The sequence below is a fragment of the Carlito syrichta genome, unplaced genomic scaffold, assembly GCF_000164805.1.
Source record: "Carlito syrichta isolate Samal-C Ts95f unplaced genomic scaffold, Tarsius_syrichta-2.0.1 Scaffold308093, whole genome shotgun sequence".
NCBI lineage: Eukaryota > Metazoa > Chordata > Mammalia > Primates > Tarsiidae > Carlito > Carlito syrichta.
In genome coordinates this window covers 250,325-258,878 of record NW_007252189.1, presented here as the reverse complement: position 1 = coordinate 258,878, position 8,554 = coordinate 250,325, and the positions used below count along the sequence as shown (strand labels likewise).

At 44.1% G+C, this 8,554-nt stretch overlaps 2 pseudogenes; one reads left to right on the top strand and one right to left on the bottom strand.

The window, feature by feature from the left end:
* Nucleotides 1-1,807: 1,807 nt before the first annotated feature.
* Nucleotides 1,808-2,158, bottom strand: LOC110596275 (annotated as a pseudogene).
* A 4,457-nt stretch (nucleotides 2,159-6,615) lies between these two features.
* LOC103267275 lies at nucleotides 6,616-7,511 on the top strand (annotated as a pseudogene).
* The last annotated feature ends 1,043 nt before the right edge of the window (nucleotides 7,512-8,554 follow it).

The window sequence follows — 8,554 nt, the reverse complement described above, 5'->3', positions numbered from 1 at the left end:
AGGCTGAGGCGGAAGGATCGCCGGAGCCAAGCAGGTCAAGGCTGCGGTGGCCGGGAGCGGTCACTGCACTCTAGTCTGGGCGGCAGAGTGAGACTCCAACTCAAAAAAAAAAAAAAGAAATTAGATAATTGGTTGCTAGAGGCTGGGATGGGTAAGGGGGCTGACTACAAAGTAGCTCTGGCCAATTTGGGGGGTGAAGGAAGATTCTATAATATCGAAGTAGTCCTTACATGACTATACAGTTGTCAAAATTCATTAAATTGTAAATTTTACTGTATGTGAACCAGACCTCAATAAAGCTGATTGAGAAAATAAGACTTTTCTCCTACCTATACATGGGAAGAAGTTAACTAAGCTATGATCTTTTATACATGCCCGTGCCCTGAGTCCTGCAGGGCTACTTTCATAAATTCACATTTTAGTCGCTTTACCATAATGGCAGACCAACAGACACCCAGCCATGTGGAAGGAGACACTGGGATCCATCACAGATGGCTGTGACACTATCGTTTCCTGCAAAGTAACTGAAAAGCAGGGAGGTGATTTTGATGCACGCTAAAATCTGAAAACCACTGGTTTTAAGGAGTGGCCTTTAAGAAGTCATGTATATGTACACACAGAAGGTGGTATCTGCTTGGGTATGTCTGCTGGAAAGAGACTGGGGAGAAAGGGAACCAGGACGTTTCATAAGTGTGAATAGAACAAGGAGGAGAACCTAGGCAATTTTAACATCCTTAGATAAGTCTGGGGCCAAACACCTTAGGAAGAGTTAAGAGCTTATTGGCAATCAGTTATCTTTGGCTCTTGTCTTCCATTTTTTCTCTCTGTGACTCCAAAGTCTCTCTCCCCTGCCCCAGACTCCTTCTTCCTCCTTGGGCTTTAGGAATCTTGCCATTGTTTTCATTGGCTGTTACAACATAAATGAGAGTTACATAAATCCACCCATGTATATGTGTTATCCCCTTATTACCATTCCTATTTTTCAGATAAAGATACAGGTTTCTTATGTGTGATCACCTATGAATAAGTAGATGGCTTCCAGGCCTCTAGTGCCAGAATCCCCTAGGCCAAATGACCTCCATAATTTTCCACTACCCTTCACCATCTCATCATTTAATTCTGAATATTTCCTTTGTGACCACTTCTCAGAGTGAGGAAGAAAATTGCTGAGGGAGGGGAGGAAGTAGTGGCTAGTGACAGAGTTCATAAGTGACTGGGAGAGTGTGGCGTAAAGGTAAAGTTTTTGAGCTCCATGGTTTCTGCCCCAGAATACGTGGCAGGAGACAGTGAGGCCAGAGTAGGAAGGGGCACCTCTATAGGAGGAGAAACTGCTAGAAGTGATAGACAGCATGATCGTTATTGTCAAGAGACCACATCAAGGAACTTCAACCACACTGTGGTCACAAGCTGTGAGACCTTGGTAGGAAACTGCACCCCATGGGAAGGACCCAGCCTGGAGCCAGAAGACCTGATTTCCATCCTGACTTTCTGTGTATTAGACTGTGAGCAAGTCAGAACTCTCTCTTAGCAAATACCCCAAATAAGACAACATGTGCAAAAGTGTTTTGTAAAATGCTACCCAAAAATAAGATACTATAGCATTGTAAAACATTGGCAAACCTTCACTAGGAAGGCAATCCTTGGGAGAGAATGTCTTGTGTTATCTTTCCTAAGGTAATGGTGCCTGCTATCTTACACGTCCGTATTTTTTTTTTTTCTGGGAGAAGGTACTTTTTAATGGTTTTATAAATTTTACAAATACATTGAAGACTCATGCAACGCTGCTGGCATTGGATGCAATCCTGGGTCATAAGTCTGCACATTCCTTTGCAACTGATCCTGTAATGGCAGAACTCTTCTTCTTGCCTTTATTGTTGACTATGACCCTTGGATTATCTCCAAAATAAAGAAACATGCCATCTTTTCTCTGGTATGTCTTTTGTTGTTGAATAACCACTGATGAATGCACCTTCTTTCTGAGCTCTGGTTTGCCTTTCTTGACTGTGGTCATCACCATGTCACTCACACCAGCAACGAGAAGTCTGTTCAGCCATCCCTTGATCCCCTTCACGGAGATGGCATACATATTTTTGGCCCTTGTATTGTCAGCACAGTTGATCACGGTGCCTACTGGAAGACTCAGGGAAATCCAGAACATCACACCAGAGGACCCACCACGTCCTTGCTTCAATATCTTGAATGCCAGAAAGAGCACACTTCAGTATTTAAAAGGAGGCACTCATTTATTTGCAAGCTTTGCTCCAAAGTGACTTGCTAGCAATTTACCAGGTAGCTTCTTTCACTCAGTTCTTTCTTTGTAGGCACACTTAAATGTTGGTGGCAGTTATCTCTGGACAGCAGAATTAGAGTTGATTCTTATTGTATCTTTATGTAGTTCTGCTTGTTCTTTAAACAAAAAACAAAGGTATAGAAGCACAATATAGTAGAAAGAGTTTGGAGAACCCTAAGAGGTCAGATGTGGCTAGAAGGTGGGTGTGTGGGGAGGTGGCAGGGACTTGGGCAGGAGCTCCATGATAGCCCTGGAGGAGATTGTGTCTGTGGAGTCATTTTTTCAAAGACCCTTAATGCCACTTTGCTCAAGGTTTGAAGCAGTGGATCTCAAAATGTAATACCCAGTCAAGCAGTATTGACCTCGCCTGGGTTCGAAATGCAAATTCTTAGACTCTACCCCAGACATTTTATATGAAAACTCTGGATATAAAGACATAGAGCCCAGCTGTGTTTTAATAAGCCTGGCAGATGATTCTGATCCATGTTGAAGCCTGAAAACCACGGATTTAAAGTATTTCTTAGTTGGGACAATGCTCTCTGCCTCTAGAGAGCTAGCAAAAACCTAATGATGATTTCTTAGTCCATTCTCTTGGGGAGGGTCCTCTGGGTTGATTCTCCAAACCTTAGAGAAACTCTCTTCTCTGAAACAGTGGTGTAAAGACTTTCCTCCAAATGAGTAGTTGGGATTTTATTTACAGACAAAGAAGTGCCTGGGAGGGACAGACTTCACAGCACTTGCTCAAATCCAGTTTCTTCTCTCTTTGGGTTAAAGAGATCTGGTGGTACTAAAAGAGGTTCTCAGAACGCACTGAGTCATCTAGGGTTAGGGTGTGTTACACTGTGTTCTCTGCTGTTTCTCCAGACTCTGTGCTTCTTCCCTTCTTGTTCCCATTATTCAAGGACACAGCTTCCCACGCTGCCCTCCCCCGCAGAACAAGGAGGCCATGCATGCTTTGGATTGCCATGAACCCCTCAGGGCCAGCTCCAATGCCTTTGACTTTCAGACCCCTCATCTGGAAGCCATCTCTGCTTCACCTGAACTTACTCCTCTACCAAACTCCTCCTGGAATTACCACCAGTCCTGTACGTCTTGTCTTCTTTACAGTCTAAAGCATATAGGCAAGATTCACATAAATGATAGTTACTATTTTTGCTATTATTGTATATTAAACAAGGGAGAGGGAGGGAGGGGGAATATTAGGGCTGGCTACATAATTTGCAGGGCCCAGTGCAAAATGAAAATGTGAGGCTTGGGTGCCAAAAAAAATCAATCTTCCCTTTCCAAGGGCCTGCTCGCCCAGGCCGTCTGATGGGTGACCCCCAAAAGACTGCAACTTCCTCGCAGGGACATGCTCAGAACCTGAGATGGGCAAGAGAGTCCCCTCACAGAGTCATCTGACAAACACATCACCACCAGGGCACTTGCAGCCCAGGCAGGGATGGCTGTTACCTTGTCCTGCAGGGAGCATGCCCAACCCTGACCCATTTATGCACCCAGGCCCTGGCTGAGGCTGGAGGTCAACAAAGGAATGACCCGGTAGAGAGTAGCAGCTATCATAGAGTGGGAAGGGGGATATTTGGCTCCAGGTTCAAGGATCAGGTGGCCAAGAACTTATTCTAGGGAGGTGGTACAAGGTGGTGGGAGGTGAACCACACATGAGCCATCTGACCATATCACCCTGTGACATCTCTGACTTTCCAGATAGAGCCAGCTTCATGGGAATGTGGCCTGGGTAGTCACCCAGGACCATGCTCAGAAGGGCTATGTCTGATTTAATGCTCTGTTGTTGCCATCCTGAAATGCTTTTTTTTTTTTTTTGAGTTGGAGTCTCACTCGGTCGCCCAGGCTGGAGTGCAGTGGCCGCTCCCGGCCAACGCAGCCTCGCCTGCTGGGCTCCAGCAATCCTTCCACCTCAGCCTTCCAGGTAGCCGGAATTACAGGCACACGCTACCACGCCTGGCTGATTTTTTGATTTATTGTAGAGATGAGGTCTTGCTGCCCAGGCGGGTCTCGAACCCGTGGGCTCAGGCAATCCACTCACCTCAGCCTCCCAAAGGCGCAGGATTACAGGCTGAGCCACCGAGACCGGCTCTGAAATGCTTTTTTTTTTTAGTGAAAGTGGGCATTCTTGTCTTGTTCCAGTTTTCAGGGGAACTGAAATTTGTAATAACTTTGTTTTTGAACATATGTTTAGTTAGTGAAGTTTAGTGGGACATAGAACATGCATGTGAAATAAGGAGGAATGAACAATATGTATGTCCATCGTCCTTGCCGTCCCATTTGCCTATTGCATTCATGGTGCCCCATGAGCATAGACTCTGGTGGATTCACACTATTTGGTGTTCTTTTGTTTTTTGTTTTTGTTTTATGAGTTGGAATCTCACTCCATCGTCCAGGCTGGAGTGCAGTGGCATGGTCATGGCCACCCTAGCATCGACCTACTGGGCTCTGGTGATCCTTCTGCCTCAGCCTTCTAAGTAGCCAGAATTATAGGCATGAGCTACCATGCCTGGCTAATTTTTGACTTATTTTAGAGACGAGGTCTCACCAAATTGCTCCAGCTGGTCTCGAACCCGTGGACTCAGGCAATCCACTTGCCTCGGCCTTCCAAAATGCTGGGATTACAGGCTAAGCCACCGATCCTGGCCTGTTTGGGAGTTTAATGAGTACACACGTAAGTGCACTTGAGTGCAAATTCAGTGTGTCGTGCCTACTACTGAATAAGTGGGATTTTTACAGCCCCAGAAGTCACACTTTCTGGAACTAGAACTTGCTTCAAATGCAGAAGGAAGGCATTTTAAGAAACAAAAACAATCCAGGAACTCTATCATATCCTTACTGTCTCAGCTAACCACTTGTGTTGAAGATGACATAGAAGGAAAGGAAAAGATTGCACAACCCATAGTTCCTTTTCCCTTCAGTCCTTCCTTCTTCATCAGCAATCCTACAATAGAGAGCATTGGTAGAACGTGCTGGTATTGAGAAGTGACATAAAACAGTTGAGTTCATTTTGTGCAGCATTTCCATGGTTCTGGTAAGTACAAAATACACATCCATGTATAAGCTATGAAAGTGTGTCATTTTCATGATTCTGATTATGAGTTAAGTGCTCTTGTGTTTGCATATAAAGCTGGTCTTGTACAATATAAAGAAGAAGAGTGAAATCCATGCTAATAACTTAAAATGCTAACTTTCTGTATTTAGAATGGCACTAGCAGCAAATGAAAACCACCATGGCAAGTCAAGAGAGAGAAAGTGGAAGAAAGAAAAAAGCTGGGCAACCCCTTCGGGTTCCTTCCCACTGTGGGAGCTTTTCTGTCCTCTCAATAAATCCTGCTTTCTCAAAAAAGAAAAAGTTTCATATTTTAATTTCTTTCATGGACTTTACTCCTGAACAAGGGGTCCCACATTTTCATTTTGTGCTGGGACCCACAAATTACGTAGCCAGCCCTGCCCCAAATCATCCAGGACTTACAGGCTGAGCCACTGAACCCAGCCCCAAGTACATCCCCACAGGCTTCCTTTCCACCCCAAGACCTGGAAGCATGCTCTGCAATTTCAGCATTCGTTCGTTTGGTTGATCCACACTCCAGATACAGATTCTTTGGAAAAGACAGTGTATTGTATGAAGATACAAAGTTGTACATACATGAAATACTTATAAAAATTGATCTTATTTTAGACAAGAATGTTTATTCCAACATTTTTTTTTTGAGTTGGAGTCTCACTCTATTGCCCAGGCTAGAGTGCAGTGGCACACTCACAGCCACCTCAGTGTTGACCTGCAGGGCTCAGAAGATCCTTCTGCCCAGCCTTCCAAGTAACTGGAACTATAGATGCATGCTACCATACCTGGCTAATTTTTGATTTATTGTAGAGATGAGGTCTCACCAAGTTGCCTGGGCTGGTCTTGAACCCGCAGACTCAGGCAATCCTTCCACGCCCAAAGTGCTGGGATTACAGGCTGAGCCACCGAACCCAGCCCCTTTTATAATAGTAAAAGTTTGGAACTATATATATGTTGAAATAGGAGAGAGATCTATTAATTGAAGTTGTGTCTATGCAATAGTATACTTTGAAACCTTTAAAACTGATGTCAAAGCTACCTATTTATTAATATGGAAAAGCATTTTTGCTCTATTAATAAATTTAAAAATTAGGTTACAAACCAGTAAGGATGATGGGCTTCCAGTTTTGTCATAAAAGTACACCTGTGGTCCTGGAAGGGGCCAGCCCCGCCATTCTCGCGTCTCTCCTGGCCCTCTGCTAACAGCCTCTGAGAGCACCCACCTGAGCATCCCAGGAGCCAGCAGGACCAGGGGATGAGTGGGGCAGCATTTCCTTCTCCCACTGCTGCTGAGATGGTGAAAATAAGTCAAATTCAGTATGAAATGGAATATACTGAAGGTATCAGTGAATGAGGGTCTTGGAAAAGTTAAAAGTAGCACCACCAAATGCTGACCCTAGAACAAGGATTCCAAGAAGGCGTTTCAAATGTTAGCGTGATAATGCAGGTTCCAGAGAGGATTGTTGTAGCAGGAAATAATAAAGACACTTCATTTTCAAGACCAGCAGATCTTGACCTTATTTAGTTAACTCCCTTTAAGCATCTGGCACTAATAACACCACCTCGTGTACTTACACTTAGTGAAAGACTACTAGATTTTTTGGATTTAGAGAGAGCTCCAACAACCCCTCAAAATGAAGAAATCCATGCAGTTGGCAGGCTAAAAAGAGAGCCCTCTATGAGTGAAAGTGCTGTTCACCAAAATGGACAACCGGTCAGAAATGATTCTATACCTGTGTTTCATGGTGGGTCTGCTGCCGCTACTTCTAATCCTCATCATGACAATGTCAGGTATGGCATTTCAAATACAGATGCAACAATTGAAGGAACATCAGATGACATGATGACTGTTGTAGATACAGCTTCATTATGATGATAATCCCTGTAGTTCCAGCTATTTGGAAGGCTGAGGCGGAAGGATCACTTAAGCCCTGCAAGTCGAGGCTGCGGTGGCCGTGAGCATATCACTGCACTCCAACTTGGGCAACAGAGTGAGACTCTGACTCAAAAAAAAAAAAAAAAAAGACAGATAATAGACATCTACAACTTCTATTTGAAGAGAACAAAGAACGTGCTACAAGATAAATGGTCATGTATTCAATTACTGTCGCATACTGGTTGCTTAATAGCTGGCTCTGGTTTCACCGCTAGAGGTAATATCAGCTCTTAAAAATATTTTTCTCACATCTGGAAATATAAAATACTTGCAAACTTAAAAAAAAAGTACAACTGCCAGGCTCAGTGGCTTAGCCTGTAATCCTGTGCCTTTGGGAGGCTGAGGTGAGTGGATTGCCTGAGCCTGCGGGTTCGAGACCCGCCTGGGCAGTGAGACCTCATCTCTACAATAAATCAAAAAATCAGCCGGGCGTGGTAGCGCATGCCTGTAATTCTGGCTACTTGGAAGGCTGAGGCGGAAGGATCGCCGGAGCCCAGCAGGTTGAGGCTGCGGTGGCCGGGAGCGGCCACTGCACTCCAGTCTGGGCGACACAGTGAGACTCCAACTCAAAAAAAAAAAAAAGTACACCTGTAACTGTATGCTACATATACATTTAAAGTGTCTGAAAGGACAAAAAGTATATTTATAGTAACTATGTCTAGATTGTAAGGATATAACTTCTTTTTCTGAGTTGGAGTCTTACTCGGTCACCCAGGCTGGAGTGCAGTGGCACACTCACGACCTCCCCAGCATTGACCTGCTGGGTTCAGGTGATCCTTCTGCCTCAGGCTTCCAAGTAGCCAGAACTACAGGCATGTGCTACCATGCCTGGCTAATTTTTGATTTATTGTAGAGATGGGGGTCTTACCAAATTGCCCAGGCTGGTCTCGAACCCATGGGCTCAGGCAATCCTCTCACCTCAGCCTCTCAAAGTGCTAGGATTATAGGCATGAACCACTGTGCCCGGCCAGAATATAACTTTTTAAAAGTCTGTTTTTTAGCTTATTCTCAGTGAACATTTGTTGTTTGTGTGAAAACTATTGTTTGTTTGTATTTAGGTTGAGTTCTATGCTGGTTAATTCTGTTTCAACTTGGTAAGACTAAGGTGCCAAGATGTTTAGTCAAACTATTTTTTAGATGTGATTACCATTTAAATCAATAGACTTTGAGTCAAGCAGATTACCTTTCATTATAGGGGTGGACCTCATCCAATTAGTTAAAGTTCTTATAATTAAATATTATAAAATTAGCAATCACA